The sequence below is a fragment of the Petromyzon marinus genome, chromosome 79 (genome assembly GCF_048934315.1).
Source record: "Petromyzon marinus isolate PM22_M1 ecotype Great Lakes invasive population chromosome 79, UKy_Petmar_22M1.pri1.0, whole genome shotgun sequence".
NCBI lineage: Eukaryota > Metazoa > Chordata > Hyperoartia > Petromyzontiformes > Petromyzontidae > Petromyzon > Petromyzon marinus.
In genome coordinates this window covers 12,598,976-12,618,830 of record NC_133745.1, presented here as the reverse complement: position 1 = coordinate 12,618,830, position 19,855 = coordinate 12,598,976, and positions in this window count along the sequence as shown.

Here is a 19,855-nt window from a genome sequence, read left to right as displayed (position 1 = left end):
GCGAGGTGAGCGTGGATGTTGCAGGAGTGAGCGTGGGTGTTGTAGGAGTAAACGTGGATGGTGTAGGGGTGAGCGTGGATGGTGTAGGGGTGAGCATGGACTTTGTAAAGGTGAGCATGGATGGTGTAGGAGTGAGCGTGGATGTTGTAGGGGTTAGAGTGGATGGGGTTGGGGTGGGCGTGGACGGTGTTGGGGTGAGAGTGGATGGTGTCGGGGTGAGTATGGATGTTGGAGAGGTGAGCGTGGATGGTGTAGGGGTGAGCGTGGATGTTGTAGGAGTGAGCGTGGATGTTGTAGGGGTGGGCGTGGATGGTGTAGGGGTGAGAGTGGATGTTGTAAAGGTGAGGGTGGATGGTGTAGGGGTGAGCGTGGATGTTGTAGAAGTGAGCGTAGATGGTGTAGGAGTGAGGGTGGATGTTGTAGCGGTGAGCGTGGATGGTGTTGGGGTGAGGGTGGATGTTGTAGGGGTGAGCGTGGATGTTGTCGGGGTGAGGGTGGATGGTGTAGAGGTGAGTGTGGATGTTGTAGAGGTGAGCGTGGATGGTGTAGGGGTGAGCGTGGCTATTGTAGGGGTGAGCGTGGATGGTGTAGGGGTGAGCGTGGATGTTGCAGGAGTGAGCGTGGGTGTTGCAGGAGTAAACGTGGATGGTGTAGGGGTGAGCGTGGATGGTGTAGGGGTGAGCGTGGACGTTGTAAAGGTGAGCATGGATGATGTAGGAGTGAGTGTAGATGGTGTAGGGGGTGAGCGTGGAGGTTGTAAAGGTGAGCATGAATGGTGTAGGAGTGAGCGTGGATGGTGTAGGGGGTGAGCTTGGATGGTGAAGGTGTGAGCGTGGCTGGTGTAGGAGTGAGCGTGGATGTTGTAGAGGTGAGCGTGGATGGTGTAGGGGTGAGAGTGGATGTTGTATGAGTGAGCATGGACGTTGTAGATGTGAGTGTAGATGGTATAGGGGAAAGCGTGGATGGTGTAGGGGTGAGCGTGGATGGTGTACGGGTGAGCGTGGATGTTGTAGGGGTGAGCGTGGCTATTTTAGGGGTGAGCGTGGATGGTGTAGGGGTGAGCGTGGATGTTGCAGGAGTGAGCGTGGGTGTTGCAGGAGTAAACGTGGATGGTGTAGGGGTGAGCGTGGATGGTGTAGGGGTGAGCGTGGACGTTGTAAAGGTGAGCATGGATGATGTAGGAGTGAGTGTAGATGGTGTAGGGGGTGAGCGTGGAGGTTGTAAAGGTGAGCATGAATGGTGTAGGAGTGAGCGTGGATGTTGCAGGGGTGAGAGTGAATGGGGTTGGGGTGGGCGTGGATGGTGTTGGGGTGAGTATGGATGTTGGCGAGGTGAGCATTGATGTTGCAGGGGTGAGCGTGGATGTTGCAGGAGTGAGCGTGAATGTTGTAGGGGTGATCGTGGATGGTGTAGGGGTGAGCGTGGCTATTGTAGGGGTGAGCGTGGATGGTGTAGGGGTGAGCTTGAATGGTGTAGGAGTGAGCGTGGACGTTGTAAAGGTGAGCATGGATGATGTAGGAGTGAGCGTAGATGGTGTAGGGGGTGAGCGTGGGGGTTGTAAAGGTGAGCATGGATGGTGTAGGAGTGAGCGTGGATGTTGTAAGGGTGAGAGTGAATGGGGTTGCGGTGAGCGTGGATGGTGTTGGGGTGAGTGTGGATGTTGGCGAGGTGAGCGTGGATGTTGCAGGAGTGAGCGTGGGTGTTGTAGGAGTAAACGTGGATGGTGTAGGGGTGAGCGTGGATGGTGTAGGGGTGAGCATGGACTTTGTAAAGGTGAGCATGGATGGTGTAGGAGTGAGCGTGGATGTTGTAGGGGTTAGAGTGGATGGGGTTGGGGTGGGCGTGGACGGTGTTGGGGTGAGAGTGGATGGTGTCGGGGTGAGTATGGATGTTGGAGAGGTGAGCGTGGATGGTGTAGGGGTGAGCGTGGATGTTGTAGGAGTGAGCGTGGATGTTGTAGGGGTGGGCGTGGATGGTGTAGGGGTGAGAGTGGATGTTGTAAAGGTGAGGGTGGATGGTGTAGGGGTGAGCGTGGATGTTGTAGAAGTGAGCGTAGATGGTGTAGGAGTGAGGGTGGATGTTGTAGCGGTGAGCGTGGATGGTGTTGGGGTGAGGGTGGATGTTGTAGGGGTGAGCGTGGATGTTGTCGGGGTGAGGGTGGATGGTGTAGAGGTGAGTGTGGATGTTGTAGAGGTGAGCGTGGATGGTGTAGGGGTGAGCGTGGCTATTGTAGGGGTGAGCGTGGATGGTGTAGGGGTGAGCGTGGAAGTTGTAAAGGTGAGCATTGATGATGTAGGAGTGAGCGTAGATGGTGTAGGGGGTGAGCTTGGATGGTGAAGGTGTGAGCGTGGCTGGTGTAGGAGTGAGCGTGGATGTTGTAGAGGTGAGCGTGGATGGTGTAGGGGTGAGAGTGGATGTTGTATGAGTGAGCATGGACGTTGTAGATGTGAGTGTAGATGGTATAGGGGAAAGCGTGGATGGTGTAGTGGTGAGTGTGGATGGTGTACGGGTGAGCGTGGATGTTGTAGGGGTGAGCGTGGCTATTGTAGGGGTGAGCGTGGATGGTGTAGGGGTGAGCGTGGATGTTGCAGGAGTGAGCGTGGGTGTTGTAGGAGTAAACGTGGATGGTGTAGGGGTGAGCGTGGATGGTGTAGGGGTGAGCGTGGACGTTGTAAAGGTGAGCATGGATGATGTAGGAGTGAGTGTAGATGGTGTAGGGGGTGAGCGTGGAGGTTGTAAAGGTGAGCATGGATGGTGTAGGAGTGAGCGTGGATGTTGCAGGGGTGAGAGTGAATGGGGTTGGGGTGGGCGTGGATGGTGTTGGGGTGAGTATGGATGTTGGCGAGGTGAGCATTGATGTTGCAGGGGTGAGCGTGGATGTTGCAGGAGTGAGCGTGAATGTTGTAGGGGTGATCGTGGATGGTGTAGGGGTGAGCGTGGCTATTGTAGGGGTGAGCGTGGATGGTGTAGTGGTGAGCTTGGATGGTGTAGGAGTGAGCGTGGACGTTGTAAAGGTGAGCATGGATGATGTAGGAGTGAGCGTAGATGGTGTAGGGGGTGAGCGTGGGGGTTGTAAAGGTGAGCATGGATGGTGTAGGAGTGAGCGTGGATGTTTTAGGGGTGAGAGTGAATGGGGTTGCGGTGAGCGTGGATGTTGTTGGGGTGAGTGTGGATGTTGGCGAGGTGAGCGTGGATGTTGCAGGAGTGAGCGTGGGTGTTGTAGGAGTAAACGTGGATGGTGTAGGGGTGAGCGTGGATGGTGTAGGGGTGAGCATGGACTTTGTAAAGGTGAGCATGGATGGTGTAGGAGTGAGCGTGGATGTTGTAGGGGTTAGAGTGGATGGGGTTGGGGTGGGCGTGGACGGTGTTGGGGTGAGAGTGGATGGTGTCGGGGTGAGTATGGATGTTGGAGAGGTGAGCGTGGATGGTGTAGGGGTGAGCGTGGATGTTGTAGGAGTGAGCGTGGATGTTGTAGGGGTGGACGTGGATGGTGTAGGGGTGAGAGTGGATGTTGTAAAGGTGAGGGTGGATGGTGTAGGGGTGAGCGTGGATGTTGTAGAAGTGAGCGTAGATGGTGTAGGAGTGAGGGTGGATGTTGTAGCGGTGAGCGTGGATGGTGTTGGGGTGAGGGTGGATGTTGTAGGGGTGAGCGTGGATGTTGTCGGGGTGAGGGTGGATGGTGTAGAGGTGAGTGTGGATGTTGTAGAGGTGAGCGTGGATGGTGTAGGGGTGAGCGTGGCTATTGTAGGGGTGAGCGTGGATGGTGTAGGGGTGAGCGTGGATGTTGCAGGAGTGAGCATGGATTTTGCATGAGAGAGCGTGGATGTTGAAGGGGTGAGTGTGGTTGGTGTAGGGGTGAGCGTGGACGTTGTAAAGGTGAGCATGGATGATGTAGGCGTGAGCATAGATGGTGTAGGGGGTGAGCGTGGAGGTTGTAAAGGTGAGCGTGGAGGTTGTAAAGGTGAGCGTGGATGGTGTAGGAGTGAGCGTGGATGTTGTAGGGGTGAGAGTGGATGGGGTTGGAGTGGGCGTGGATGGTGTCGGGGTGAGTATGGATGTTGGAGAGGTGAGCGTGGATGGTGTAGGGGTGAGAGTGGATGTTGTATGAGTGAGCATGGACGGTGTAGATGTGAGTGTGGATGGTATAGGGAAAAGCGTGGATGGTGTAGTGGTGAGCGTGGCTATTGTAGGGGTGAGCGTGGATGGTGTAGGTGTGAGCGTGGATGGTGTAGGGGTGAGCGTGGATGTTGCAGGAGTGAGCGTGGATTTTGTATGAGAGAGCGTGGATGTTTAAGGGGTGAGTGTGGATGGTGTAGGGGTGAGCGTGGATGGTGTAGGGGTGAGCGTGGATGTTGCAGGAGTGAGCGTGGGTGTTGTAGGAGTAAACGTGCATGGTGTAGGGGTGAGTGTGGATGGTGTAGGGGTGAGCGTGGACGTTGTAAAGGTGAGCATGGATGATGTAGGAGTGAGCGTAGATGGTGTTGGAGTGAGTGTGGATGTTGCCGAGGTGAGCGTGGATGTTGCAGGAGTGAGCGTGGATGGTGTAGGGGTGAGAGTGGATGTTGTAAAGGTGAGCGTGGATGGTGTAGGGGTGAGAGTGGATGTTGTATGAGTGAGCATGGACGGTGTAGATGTGAGTGTGGATGGTATAGGGGAAAGCGTGGATGGTGTAGGGGTGAGCGTGGATGTTGTAGAGGCGAGCGTGGATGGTGTAAGGGTGAGCGTGGATTTTGTATGAGAGAGCGTGGATGTTGCAGGAGTGAGCGTGGATTTTGTATGAGAGAGCGTGGATGTTGCAGGAGTGAGCGTGGGTGTTGTAGGAGTAAACGTGGATGGTGTAGGGGTGAGTGTGGATGGTGTAGGGGTGAGCGTGGACGTTGTAAAGGTGAGCATGGATGATGTAGGAGTGAGCGTAGATGGTGTAGGGGGTGAGCGTGGAGGTTGTGAAGGTGAGCATCCATCCATGCTTTCCCCTATACCATCCACACTCACATCTACACCGTCCATGCTCACTCATACAACATCCACTCTCACCCCTACACCATCCACGCTCACCTCTCCAACATCCATACTCACCCCGACAACATCCACGCTCACCCCTACACACTCCACGCTCACCCCTACACCATCCACGCTCACCCCTACACCATCCACGCCCACTCCTACACCATCCACGCTCACCACTACACCATCCATGCTTTCCCCTATACCATCCACACTCACCTCTACACCGTCCATGCTCACTCATACAATATCCACTCTCACCCCTACACCATCCACGCTCACCTTTACAACATCCACTCTCACCCCTACAACATCCACGCTCACCCCTGCAACTTCAATGCTCACCTCGCCAACATCCACACTCACCCCAACACCATCCACGCCCACCCCAATCCCATTCACTCTCACCCCTACAACATCCACGCTCACTCCTACACCATCCACGCTCACCCCTACACCATCCACGCTCACCCCTACAATAGCCACGCTCACCCCGACAACATCCACGCTCACCCCTACACCATCCACACTCACCACTACACCATCCACGCTTTCCCCTATACCATCCACACTCACATCTACACCGTCCATGCTCACTAATACAACATCCACTCTCACCCCTACACCATCCACGCTCACCCTTACAACATCCACTCTCACCCCTACACCATCCACGCTCACCCCTACAACATCCACGCTCACTCCTACAACATCCACGCTCACCCCTAGACCATCCACGCTCACCTCTCCAACATCCATACTCGCCCCGACACCATCCACTCTCACTCCTACAACCTCCACGCTCACTCCTACACCATCCACGCTCACTCCTACATCATCCATGCTCACTCCTACACCATCCACGCTCACTCCTACACCATCCACGCTCACTCCTACATCATCCATGCTCACTCCTACACCATCCACGCTCACTCCTACATCATCCACGCTCACTCCTACATCATCCATGCTCACTTTTACAAAGTCCACGCATAAACGTGGATGGTGTAGGGGTGAGCATGGACGGTGTAGAGGTGAGTGTGGATGGTATAGGGGAAAGCATGGGTGGTGTAGGGGTGAGTGTGGACGTTGTAAAGGTGAGCATGGATGATGTAGGAGTGAGCGTAGATGGTGTAGGGGGTGAGCATGGAGGTTGTAAAGGTGAGCGTGGATGTTGCAGGGGTGAGCGTGGATGGTGTAGGGGTGAGCGTGGATGGTGTAGGGGTGAGCGTGGATGGTGTAGGGGAGAGCGTGGATGATGTAGGGGTGAGCGTGCAGCTCCAAAGCTTTGGAATGCTTTGCCTTTGCTAAAAAGATCATCAGAGTCGTTGGGTATATTTAAGTGTCTTGAAAACTCACCTCTTTAAACTGGCCTTTACCCCTTAGTTCTGGCCGTTTACTCAGCTGGTTCTGTTAATTTCCTGCTTTCCATACACATGACACATTGGGATCTATGGATGAAATGCGCCTTACAAATGTAAATTATGACTGCCTACAGATACAGTATCACCAAATACATTGTATAATAGCCATAATAATCATAACCATAGTAATGAAGATGATGATGATGACAACAATTTAAGTCAACCACTGTAGGACATCGTATTCTGTAGGGTCCTCCCGACTCTACACACACAGCCCACACACCCAAGCGTGTGCCCCCCACTCTACAAGCAGCGTGCAGGGTGCCCCCCACTCTACAAGCAGCCTGCAGGGTGCCCCGCACTCTCAGTGAGTATAAAAGTGTAGGTGTGAATCAAAATGAAATACCGCTAATCCACGTGAACGAGTTGGTAATCCACTGCGCGAGGTTTTAACTTCACCACGCGTCGCTACCTCGCGACACGAGGCCAGCACCCACAATGTCGAGAACGGCACACGGAGCCTGATCACGGGGCGGAGTAATTCTCGGCAGTGCGCACTCGCGCACGTGCGGGGCGGTTTACTCCGACAAATAGTCCGGTCTACCGCGCGTGGTCCTCGGGAGCGGTGGGGCGGAGTCGGTCAGAGGGGGGGTTGGGGGTTGTTGCGTTGTTGCCGATGTGTGTGCACACACACACACGTGTATGTATATATACATACACGTGTGTGTGTGTATTTTACGTGTGAAAGCTTGGGTAATCCATCATCCAACAGTGGATTGAACATGGCAGCTGCGAATGATGATCTGTGGCGGTCGGTGAATAAGGACACCCGCTGAAGTTAGCGGTGGCCGGATATTGAACTCATGTCACTGGATTCATGGTGCAGTGTTGCTATCCGCTGCGCCACCAGTCCACCTCATACAAAGACTTTCGGCTCGCAGTAACGATTATCTGAAACAATTCCGGGCGTCCCCTAGGTCGACTCTGCCTCAAGTGGGTACCTGGTGCGGTGTGTAAACATCGCCAATAGGAAGACAAAGGTGTCCAGGCGTGGTCCTGGCCACAACATACCCTCGTGCGCCGCTCCGGCCTTCAGAGCTGCTCGCTAGTAACACTTCCCCGAACAGTCTGTTAAGGCTATGCAGAGGGACCTTTGTGTTTGTGGTTACAGTGCCATCGATGAGCTCCTCCGACAGGCGAGGCTGCGTTGCCCAAGCAGCTTCTGTTTGGCCGGATAGAAGGGGGCTAAACGAACGCGGCACAGCCTCGAGAAGAGCCGGGCCAATGTGGTACAGGAGGATGTGGAGCTGAGACTTGACGATAACCGCTACCAGCAGGGGTGTCAAGATCGTGAAGGAGGCGACTGGGAACTTGGAGGCGTTCGCTCTTCAGCAACAATGGAGGGCAGAGAGGCGACGCTCACAACAACGCACGGAGCGCCGCGTGGATAAAACGCAGACAATTGGCCCAATCACGTGACCTCGAAGTGCACGAAGCCTGGCACAAGCGTGGTGGTAACGTCACCTCTTTTTGCGCATATGAAGTTTGAATGATCACCATCTGTTCTTCAGAGACTGAGTAAGTAAGTACCTGGTGCGGTGTGTAACCACTGGGCCACCGTTCCACTCACACATTCATACAAATCTGGCATCACAGGCACCAGAATGTAAGACGCACCCTAGATGGGTGGTGTGTCACATGGTGGGGAGATGGTTGGGTAGGTGTGTGTGAGTGAGTGTCGTGCTGCGCTATGAACCCGGCGACCGCGTTCGATTCTCACGGTCAACACCTGTGACGATTATTTAATCGGTGCTAGGCCTCGCATAGGTCGACTCAGCCTCAAATGAGTACGTGGTGTTTTCTGTAAATATCGACACTTTTTACACATCGTTACTGGGAGACAAAGGGGGTCGGGCGTGGTGCTACCCACCTACCCCTACTGTACCGTGCCGGTATTCATAGGTGCTCGCTAACAGTACCTACCCCAACATTCTGTTGAGGCTACACGGGGGATCTTTGTCTTTGTTTGTCAGTGTGGGAAGCAGTGGTGCAACGGTTGGCGCGCAACGATCCCGGCGATCCGAGATCGCTCATTGGTCAGTGGAGTCGTGACGTTGCACTAAGGGAGCGCGCTGATTGGTCGGCAGCGTGCACTGGGCTCGATGGCTGGGGACGTGGATTGTATCATTGCAGAATGCCGCGTCACGGTCATGTGGCGATGAGCTGCTTTGGTGTCCTGAAGCGATGCTGCTTCCTCAAGCAAATTGAGTGAAGCTGCCTGGAATCAATGTATCATTGTAATGAATACGGTACTATATTTGGCACATTCAACATTATGATGAAATTAGGAGGCGCAACAAATAATTAAAAGTGTGAGGTTCCTCAATAATCTGGATTTTGATTAAATAAATATGTATTGTACTTTGTCACTGGAGATTTCCCACGTCAGTCCTTTGTTGAAAATGTTTAAATATGTTTGACTTACAAAATGTGACATGCATTTGTAGGGGATGTCCGAGCCATCCTCACACACTCGCACCACACAGACACACAATCTCCGCATTCAACATCGCACACATCAATCACACGCAAAGGAATACATGAGAAAGGGATCAAGGGTTAAAAGGCGCTGACGTCACACGCACGCGGCGTGCTCGACAGAGACGTGGATTAGGAAGGGGGTGGAGTTGGAGGGTTTAAAGGGGGCGCGGTGAGACGCGTGTTCGGGGTTGGTTTGAGGAACGAGTGTGGCTGTGGTTTGAAGAATAAAGAAGTGCTTTACCAGTCTCCGACTCCTCTTCACATTCAACATCAAAGCAATACACTGTAATTATTCTGTTTGGTTACGAATCATTAATTTAAACGCAGCAGCCTTTGTTTCACTTTTTGCACTAAGTGGGTGGCTCTGAAAAGAGCCTTTGTGGTGGAGTGAATCGCGCGTGGCCCGAGCGGATTCACTTCTTTGACTTCGTAGCATTGGACTTGGCCGGACTCTTCAGCACCTTCTTGGTCTCGACAGCTAACTTCAACTTATTGGGACTCTTGGACGCCTTGGCAGCTTTTTTGCTTCCATGGGAGAGTTCCAGGAAAGCAAAGAAGCAGCGGAAGTGGGGTCGAAAGTGATGGTTGGGGGTGAGGCGGATAGTGATGGTGCAGGTTCAGGCGGATAGTGACGGTGGGTTTGGGTGGATAGTGAAAGTAGGGGGTGGGGTGGAGGGTGGTGTGGTGGAGGGTGGGGTGGCGGGGTGGGGTGGAGGGTGGTGTGGTGGGGTGGCGGAGTGGTGTGGTGGGGTGGAGTGTTGTGGTGGGGTGAAGGGTGGTGTGGTGGCATGGAGGGTGGTGTGGCGTGGTGGAGTGGAGGGTAGTGTGGTGGGGTGGAGGCTGGTGTGGTGGGGTGGAGGGTGGTGTGGCGGGGTGGAGGGTGGTGTGGCGTGGTGGAGTGGAGGGTGGTGTGGTGGGGTGGGGTGGAGGGTGGTGTGGTGGGGTGGGGTGGAGGGTGGTGTGGCGTGGTGGAGTGGAGGGTGGTGTGGCGTGGTGGAGTGGAGGGTGGTGTGGCGTGGTGGAGTGGAGGGTAGTGTGGAGGGGTGGGGTGGAGGGTGGTGTGGTGGGGTGGGGTGGAGGGTGGTGTGGCGGAATGGAGGGTGGTGTGGCGAGGTGGAGGGGTGGGGTGGAGGGTGGTGTGGCGAGGTGGGGTGGAGGGTGGTGTGGCGGGGTGGGGCGGAGGGTGGTGTGGCGGGGTGGGGCGGAGGGTGGTGTGGCGGGGTGGGGTGGAGGGTGGTGTGGCGGAGTGGGGCGGAGGGTGGTGTGGCGGAGTGGGGTGGAGTGTGGTGTCGCGTGGTGGGGTGGAGGGTGGTGTGGTGGTGGGGTGGAGGGTGGTGGGGTGGAGGGTGGTGTGGTGGTGGGTGGTGGGGTGGAGGGTGGTGGGGTGGAGGGTGGTGGGGTGGAGGGTGGTGGGGTGGAGGGTGGTGGGGTGGAGGGTGGTGGGGAGTGGGGCACATCGTAATGGTGTGGGGTGAGGAGCATCGTGTTGGTTGAGGATGAGGAGTTTAGTGATGGTGGAGAGTTAGGCGGATAGTGATGGTGTTTCAAGTTTCATTTATTTAGGTATAGCCCTGTGAGCCATGCGGCTCTTAAGTCGGGTGCAACCGCAACCAACAAAATATGAATACAGAACATCCCAAAGCGACGACGCGCAACAGAAACATCCTGGAACAGTGGTTCTTAACCTGGGTTCGATCGAACCCCAGGGGTTCGGTGAGTCGATCTCAGGGGTTCGGCAGAGCCCCCGCCACGGAGGTCCGGACACACTTGAATTATTGTGTAAATTTGTGATGACACACACGGCCCGCTTGGCCATCACTGGCTGCAGATGATCATGCTACACTGCTTGGCCAATCAGCGCTGCGGGGAATTTAGTGCGTACTCAGTAGTCAACGTGTGACTGTTGTTGTCGTACGTCGTGTGATTTCTTTAATATTTTATCCATACTAACTATGTCGGGCAAAAGAAGAAAGTGGTCGGACGAATATGTACAACATGGATTCTCATGTATCACGGAACGTGATGGGAGTGAGCGTCCTATCTGCATGATTTGCAACGCCAAGTTGAGCAACTCTAGTCTTGCACCGGCAAAACTAAAGGAACACTTCTTGAAGCTGCATGGAGACGGGGAATACAAGAACACAACACTTGCTGAATTCAGGGTGAAGAGAGCCAGATTCGATGAAAGGGCCACTCTGCCTGCTCTTGGATTTGTACCTGTTAACAAACCGATCCTGACAGCATCGTACGAAGTTGCTTACCTGATCGCAAAGCAGGGCAAGCCACACACCATTGGTGAAACACTTGTGAAACCAGCTGCATTAAAGATGGCGAATCTGATACTCGGAACAGCGGCCGAAGGTAAATTATCCCAAATTCCCCTTTCAAATGACCCCGTCAGTGACAGAATAGAAGACATGAGTAAAGACATCTTGGCTCAAGTAGTCGCGGATCTGATTTCAAGCCCGGCAAAATTCAGCCTTCAACTCGACGAAACCACAGACGTTTCTGATCTAAGCCAGCTTGCTGTTTTTGTACGCTATGTGAAAGACGACATGATAAAAGAAGAGTTTTTATTTTGTAAGCCTCTTACAACAACAACGAAGGCAGCCGATGTGAAGAAGCTTGTGGATGACTTCTTCAGAGACAACAATCTTTCATGGGATATGGTTTCTGCAGTTTGTACGGACGGAGCTCCAGTCATGCTGGGAAGAAAGTCTGGTTTTGGTGCGCTAGTAAAGGCCGATGCACCACACATCATTGTGACGCATTGTATTCTGCACAGGCATGCGTTGGCAACAAAAACCTTACCTCCAAAAATGACAGAAGTATTAAAAACTGTGGTGGAATGTGTGAACTATGTGCGAAAAAGTGCTCTGAGGCACCGCATCTTCAGTGAGCTGTGTAAAGAAATGGGCTCTGAATTTGAGGTACTTCTGCTCCATTCTAATATTCGGTGGTTATCCCGGGGACAGGTGCTGAATCGTGTTTTTGCCATGCGTGTGGAATTAGCCCTGTTTTTGCAAGAGCACCAACACTGCCATGCAGATTGCTTCAAAAATCCTGAGTTCATTCTCATTTTAGCGTACATGGCTGATATATTCGCAGCTCTCAATCATCTCAATCAGCAGATGCAGGGTGGTGGAGTCAATATCATGGAAGCGGAAGAACACCTGAAGGCTTTTCAAAAAAAGCTACCGTTATGGAAACGACGAACAGAGAACAATAACTTCGCAAACTTCCCGCTTCTGGACGACTGTGCAAGTAAGATCGAAGATGTGTCTGGAATCGGAGATATTTCTGTATCCACAGAACTGAAGCAAACAATTGCCACGCACTTAGATGAGCTTGCAAAGTCTCTCGACGGATATTTCCCTACAAGAGAGTCATATCCAGCATGGGTGAGACAGCCGTTCACGTTTGCTGTTGAAACAGCAGATGTCAATGATGAATTCCTCGACGAAATCATTGAAATTCAGCAGAGCCAGGTTCAACAGCAACTCTTCAGAACAACAACGCTCTCAACGTTTTGGTGTCGACAAATGAACAAGTATCCAGTTATTGCTAAGAAAGCCCTGGATTTTTTATACCATTTGTTACAACATATCTTTGTGAGCAATCCTTTTCGAGGATGCTGGACATAAAAACGAAGAAAAGGAACAGACTTTGCTGTGAAAATGACATGAGAGTGGCGCTTGCCAAGGTGAAGCCACGCATATCTGAACTGATCTCTCAAAGGCAACAGCAGAAGTCACATTGATTTCCAGGTATGTAATTTGTTGTGAGTTTATGCATTGTGTTGGTTTTATTCTTTGAACAAGGTAATGTTCATGCACGGCTCATTTTGTGTACCAGTAAAAAACATATCTATGTCTTGAATTTGAAAAAAATCACATTTTATTTTTCACTAAACAGGGGTTCGGTGAATGCGCATATGAAACTGGTGGGGTTCGGTACCTCCAACAAGGTTAAGAACCACTGTCCTGGAATAAACCAGGAAATATTCCACACACACAAAAAACGTATTAAAACGCTGTGTGCAAAAATCACAATGTGGTGCAAGCCAACAACAACAACTATAAGACAAATTTTGATTTTTATTGTTTCATATATTTTTTATTATTTTGTTGTTTCCCTTCAACGCGACTTTACCGAAAGAACTAAGAATATGAACTATAAGACAATTTAGATTAACCATATGTTTTTGAATCACCAAAATAAAGCTATAAAAAACAATGTAACAACAGTAATCTTAGGAACTGTAATTTTAAATTTAACAATAAACGATATACATAACACTGACGACAAAAACCTGCAGCCATAACTGGCAGCACGACACTCCCAGTGTATGATGTGTGAGTGAGTCAGCAGCAGCGTGAGTGAGTGTATGATGTGCGAGTCACTGTATGATGGTTGAGTCCGTATTAGGTTGAGTGAGTGTATGATGTGTGAGTCAGCGTACGATGTGTTAGTCAGCACATGATGAGTGAGTCAGTGTATGATGTGCGAGTCAGTGTATGATGTGTGAGTGAGTCAGCAGCAGCGTGAGTGTATGATGTGTGAGTCAGCGCACAATGTGTTAGTCAGCGCATGATGAGTGAGTCAGTGTATGATGTGTGAGTGAGTCAGCGGCAGTGTGAGTGAGTTTATGATGTGCGAGTGAGCCAGCACACGATGAGTGAACCTGTGTATGATGAGTGAATGGGTCAGTGGTTGTGCGAGTGTATGATGTGTGAGTGAGTAAGCACATGATGAGCGAGTCAGTGCATGATGTGTGAGGGAGTCAGTGTATGATGTATGAGAAAGTCAGTGTCGGCTCCCTCTGCTCGCGCGTTGCCCCCCCCCCTCCGGCTCCGTCGCCCCCCTCCCCCAGCTCCATCGGCCCTCCCTTGGCTCCGTCGCCCCCCCCTGGCTCCGTCGCCCCCCCCCGGCTCCGTCGCCCCCCCCGGCTCCGTCGCCCCCCCCCCCGGCTCCTTCGCCCCCCCCCCGGCTCCGTCGCCCCCCCCCGGCTCCGTCGCCCCCCCCGGCTCCGTCGCCCCCCCCCCGGCTCCGTCGCCCCCCCCCGGCTCCGTCGTCCCCCCCCGGCTCCGTCGCCCCCCACGGCTCCGTCGCCCCCCCCCGCCCCCGTCGCCCCCCCCCCCGGCCCCCTCGGCTCCATCGGATCCTTCTGTCGGCTCCCTCGGCCCCTCACAAACGGCCCCACCAGCCCCTGCTCGGAGTGCGGCCCGGGAACGCCCCGGGAGTGCACGCGCGCCTCAGGCGGCCATCTTGGATTCGTCTTCTTGGTCTTTGTCGAGGATGGGTTGGATAGTGATGGTAAGGGGTGGGGCGAAAAGCGATTGTTGTGGGTGGGGAAGATAGTGATGGTGGGGGGGATGGGCATATAGTAATATTTGGGCGTGTGGCGGATCGTGATGGTGCAGGTTCAGGTGGATAGTGATGGTGAGGGGTGGGTGGATTGTGATGGGGGAGATTGAGGAGGGTAGTGATGGTGAAGGGTGAGGCGGATAGGAATGGTAAGGGGTGGGGTTAATAGTGATTGTGGTGGGTGGGGCAGATCGTGATGGCGGTGGGATGGGCGTATAGTAATGACGGTGGGTGGGGCAGATTGTGATGTTGGGGGGTTGGGTGGATCGTGATGTTGCGGCGTTTGTTGGATAGTGATTGTGGGGTTTGGGGCGGATAGTGATGGTAGGGGGTCGGGCGGATTGTGATGGTAGTGGCTGGGTTGGATAGTGATGGTGAGGGGTGGTGAATAGTGATGTTAGGGGGGGGGGGGGGCGGATAGTGATGGTGAGGAGTGAGGCGGATCGTGATGGGGAAGGGTGAGGCGGATTGTATTGGTAAGGGGTGGGGCTAATAGTGATTGTAGTTGGTCGGGCAGATCGTGATGGTGGGGGGATGGGTGTATAGTAATGGTGGTGGGGGGGGATAGTGGGGATGAGGCGTTCGTTGATGGTGGTGGATGGGGCAGATTGTGATGGTGGGGGATGGGTGGATAGTGATGTTGCGGGGCTGGTTGGATGGTGATTGTGGGGTTTGGGGCGGATAGTGATGGTGGAGGGCACACCGAATAGTGATGATGGGGGTTGGGGCTTACTGTGAAGGTGGGGGGTGAGTGGATGGTGATGGTGGAGGGTGGTTTGGAGAGTGATGGTGGGGGGTGAGATGGTCGGGCAGGATGGAGGGGAGGCGGGGAGAAGATTTTCAGACGAAAATCTTCTCCCCGTGGCAGCGCCTCTTCTTGCTGAGTGAAGGCCTCCCGCAAAAGTCATTATAATATGAGAGGTTGACTCTCAGGTGGCCTCCCACTTCGTAGCCCTGCTCCTCGGCCACGAAGGAGGGGCAAGTCCTCTGGGCCCGCGTCATCACCCCCACCGGAGCTCGGGGACGCTTTGTGGGACGAGCCAAGCAGCTGCTGCTGTTGGGTCCAGCTGCTTTTTTCTGCCGGCGTCGTTGAGGTGACTTCTTGGCTGCTTCCATCTCGAGCCAGATGTCCTTAACAGCGACCGCCTCCCAGAACCCGACTGTAGGAACTGGCGCAGGGTCGACCTGAGATAACTGAGGCCCGCACAGGCCCAGGCAGCAACAGCAGCTGCACAGCTGTTCATATCCCAGCAGGGGATTCTCGGCTGTCAGGAGGCAGGCGTCGTGGAGGAGGTGGTGGTACTCTGTTGACTCCGCTCCTTCACAGGATTCTGGGGGATGAGTGAGACCTAGGGCACAGTAGGGGGATGTCATCAGCACTGGGCAGTACCTGGACCGTACCCTTAATTATCATCATGCAAGTACTCACATTCGTCATTCAGTCATCCACGTCAACATTCTATGATCATTGTACTTAAACGTCGGCTGCACCCTTAGAATTGCATGGAAAGCTTGTGGGAGGAGCACACGGACCTTGGAATATGTACGACCCAAATACATCATTGCGAGGGTGACCTTGGCTAGGCAACGCATCTAGACGGCCATGTCATCAATGTTTTTATTGTAATTATATACTAATTATATTTTATATCAAAGTAATTGTAGTGTAAATTTTGATTTAAAGCTTTCGTGACTGCAGTAATTCATATTCTTAGCACTTTCGGTAAAGTCACATTGAAGGGAACATAACACAAACGGTCGAAACGTCGTGAGAATTTTTATTGTTTTATATATATTTTATTATTTTATTGTTTCCCTTCAACGTGACTTTACCGAAAGAGCTAAGATTATAATTGTAGTGTTCTACGATGGGGGCGGAGCCTGCAGAAGACGGGGGCGGGGCCACATAGGCCGTGGCAGTGACGTCACCAGAGGGCGGGGCTCGAGGCCTGGACCGTTGGCGACAGTTGGAGCGGGAGGCCGTTGCCATGGCTACCCGGGTTTGTTGTTGCCCACCCACATCGCTATAATAAAGACTTTACTTGTTTACTTAGCGCTCGTTTATCATTGATTTACTTATTTATCGTTACCGAGACTATCCTTATGACTTAATTACTTGTTAAATAGATAGCAACTCGTCACGTTCTTTAGAAGGAAAACCAAAGAGGCAAATTTACACATAAGTGCTTCTGGCAGATGTGGCCACAGGCCAAAGAGACACGCACATTGATGTACTCATCGTCGGTATTAAATTATTGTTTACTATCGATCAAGGACGGGCACGTCAAAGTTATTTGAGGAAAGTGAGTGGTGGTGCTGATTGGTACTTGCTATGAGCACCTGCCCCTAGTCAGAATCAGAATCTCAATCTATATTCATACTGGAGGAATACGATGAACTATACAGCTCGTTTTCAAAGATGTTCAGTACCTTGGTTCGCCTCGTAGTCTGCGACCACTTCGGCCCAAGCGGCTGTGGAGGGGGACTTCGCAGGCTTCTCAGAATCCGGAGTCGAAAGGGAGGGAACGGGGGGGAGGCGGAGGAAGAAAATCGTGAAGCGTGCCGCTAAGCATGCTCCTCATATACAGCTACAGAGACGAAGATCCCCCTGGCAGCCTTGGACCAGTGCTGTGCTGAAGAGCAGCACGGCACACCACGCCTGGCCACCTTTGTCTCCCCTATGCTGATGTTTTCAACGGGGGCTCTTTACATAGGTGATGTTTTAACACGTTGAATCAGATACTGTAATCGTTTTGAGTCTGAGTAGACAAAGAGGAGGCCCATGACTTTTTCACTAAATACCAACCACCGTGGAATATAAATTCGCGCTACTCCTCTAGCGACACAACAGCCCTGCCTACTCCCCACACAGGAATCTACACACACACACAGCAACACTCGCTCCACTCACCATGTCAATATCTTTTCGTGCAATATTCTCGTATGAGGTCATCATTTGGAAATCTTGAGCATCGCAAGAACGCAGCTCTCTGCTCAACGCCTCTGCTCAAAATGGCAGTTAGGACCACGTGACATCGGTTAGGGCCTCGTGACGGCGCGTCGGACAACTCGTTGCGAGGCAACTGGCGATTTGGGTGACGTCACGGCGAGTCACGTGCTCCTTGGTACACGAATCAGAGAGGAACCCAGCACACGAACCACTCACACGCGCCTCGCGCACCCTTCTGAACAGACTCTTGGTAGAAGGTGCACACACACACCCCAACAAATACACTTCGTATAACACGCGTGAATACGAATGTAAATAGATGTTCCATTGTCCGAATATTTATTTCAGATACCGACGTACAAATTAATTAGAATATGTATTTATACTGGAGAAATCCAATCAATAACTCACAAACCACCCACCCACCCTCTCAAGTTCTCAAGCATACAATAACCCATTCGCCAAGCCGTGCTGGCCTTCACAGATGCTTGCTCACAGCACCTGCCCTAATAATCTGTTAGGGCTGTTGGGGGGTAGGTGCTGCGGGATCTGTGTCTTTGTGTGGGCTGGTGAATGTGGGGAGCGGTAGTGTCGTGATTAACGCACTTCGCCACGAAGCCGGCCAATCAGTTCGATTCCCGCTCACGGCAAATACAAGTGACGATTGTCTGAATCGGTTATTGGCCTCGCTAATTCAGCCTGAAATCAACACGTTGTGTAAACATCACGACTAGGGAAACAAATGCGGCCGGGGATGGTGTTGGTCACTTATGCCCTCGTGTACCGTGCCGTTCTTCATAGGTAGTCGCTAACAGTACCTGCCCCAACATTCTGTTAAGGCTACACGGGGGATCTTTGTCTTTGTTTGTGAAAGTGTGGGGAGCGGTGGTGCAACGGTTAGCGCGCTGCGAACCTGGAGATCAGAGATCTCTGGCGCAGAGCGCGCTCTCATTGGTCAGTGGAGTCGTGACGTGATGCTAAGAGAGCGTGTTGATTGGGGTCGTCAGCTTGCAAAGGGCTCGATGCTGGAGCCGTGTTCATAACAAACTCGACGCTCGTGGTTTGTATCATTGCAGAATGCCGCATCAAAGTCAAGTGGCTATGAGCTGCTTTGGTGTCCTTAAGTGCTGCTCCTTTCTCAAGAAAATACCCTTCCAAAAAAAGATACTCGATTAAAACCACGAGAGACCGTGCAGTGGTTGTTTTGGCACCATTCAGTATACATCATCTAAATAAGATGTTAATCTTTGAAACTGCACATTTTTTAAGATGTAATAACGAGGTCATAACAAGTGTCAGATGTAAAACCTCTTTCCATTGTTTGGATTTCACTTCCCCATAATTCGGGTGCAAATTATCGCAACATTCGAATATCGTGTACAGAATATGCTCTTTGTTGAGACCACGAATGAAATAGATTTTACTGCATGGTTGTTCGAAACCATGACTCTGAAATCGTTTTGGTACACAACTATGCACTGCGAAAACCTACCGACAGAAAACATGTTTTTGTAACCAAACGCTCAATGCTGAGAGCGTTTGGTTATGAAAATATTTGTGCGAGTGTGCTGCACGGGACTTTGCCTTGGCTCGAGATTAACCACCGGTCTTGCCACGTCCAGACATGGTGAGGACGACGAGGACACATTGAAAAGGAGACTCGGGCTGGTGTACTTCAACTTATTTATTTCGTTGTCACCGCTCGTACATTACAGCAACACTCATCATCAAACCAACCCAGTTCCACGTTTTTCAGCCACTTTTAAACCTCTTCTCCACCAATTACCTTTCTCCCACTTCTCGCTCTTTCCCGATCCGCTCTCCGCACCAATCCGATCCGAGTGTCAACCACTCACTCATCAGATTGCGTTTCGTGCACGTCGTGCTCACACCCCGATCTCTCTTCCCCGCCCGAGCGTGCCGCGTGCGTGACGTGGTGATCCCTGACCTCCGACCCTTGATGCGTTAGGCATGCGTGATGTCGAGTGCGGAAGGTATGCGTGCTGTTTGTGTTGTGCGAGTGTGTGAGGATGGGTGACACATCCTCTATATCACCGCTTTCTCGGTTGAGACAGAGCCCTCCTCGGCTACTGCAGCTGCTGCAGTAGCAGCAGACGGCGCCTCACGCAACCGCGCATCGCTCGCGACTCCCGAGCAGAGCGCGCGGCTGCGATTCTACGAGAAGAAGAGCCCGGTCCACTCTCACGAGGAACTGGCGCGCAACATCAAAACACGTTTCGGGCAATTACCCTTCCCAAAGCACTCTATAATCAGATCGGCACAGCCGCAGAGAACGCAGGAGGGACGCGATATTGTGAGGGACGTGGGCCCCTGGCTCCCCCTCCGGGGGAGGGTTGATCTCGGGAGAGCTGCAGGTTCCGGACTCCTCGCTCATGTGAGAGTCGCCGCTATCCAACTGCTCACTCGTGGGGAGAGGGCTGCCGCTCCCCAGCTCCTCTCCTCGCGCTGGAGCCCCTCGGGTCCGCAGGTTCTGTTTGGGGGGCATAGCTCGGGGCTGGCGCATGGCTGCCTGGAATCAATATGTCGCTTCTCAGCCACTCAAACGCGACGTATCCGTTCACACAACCCCACGCACCACTCGCACGCGCTGAAGAGGGGGTCAGAGGGC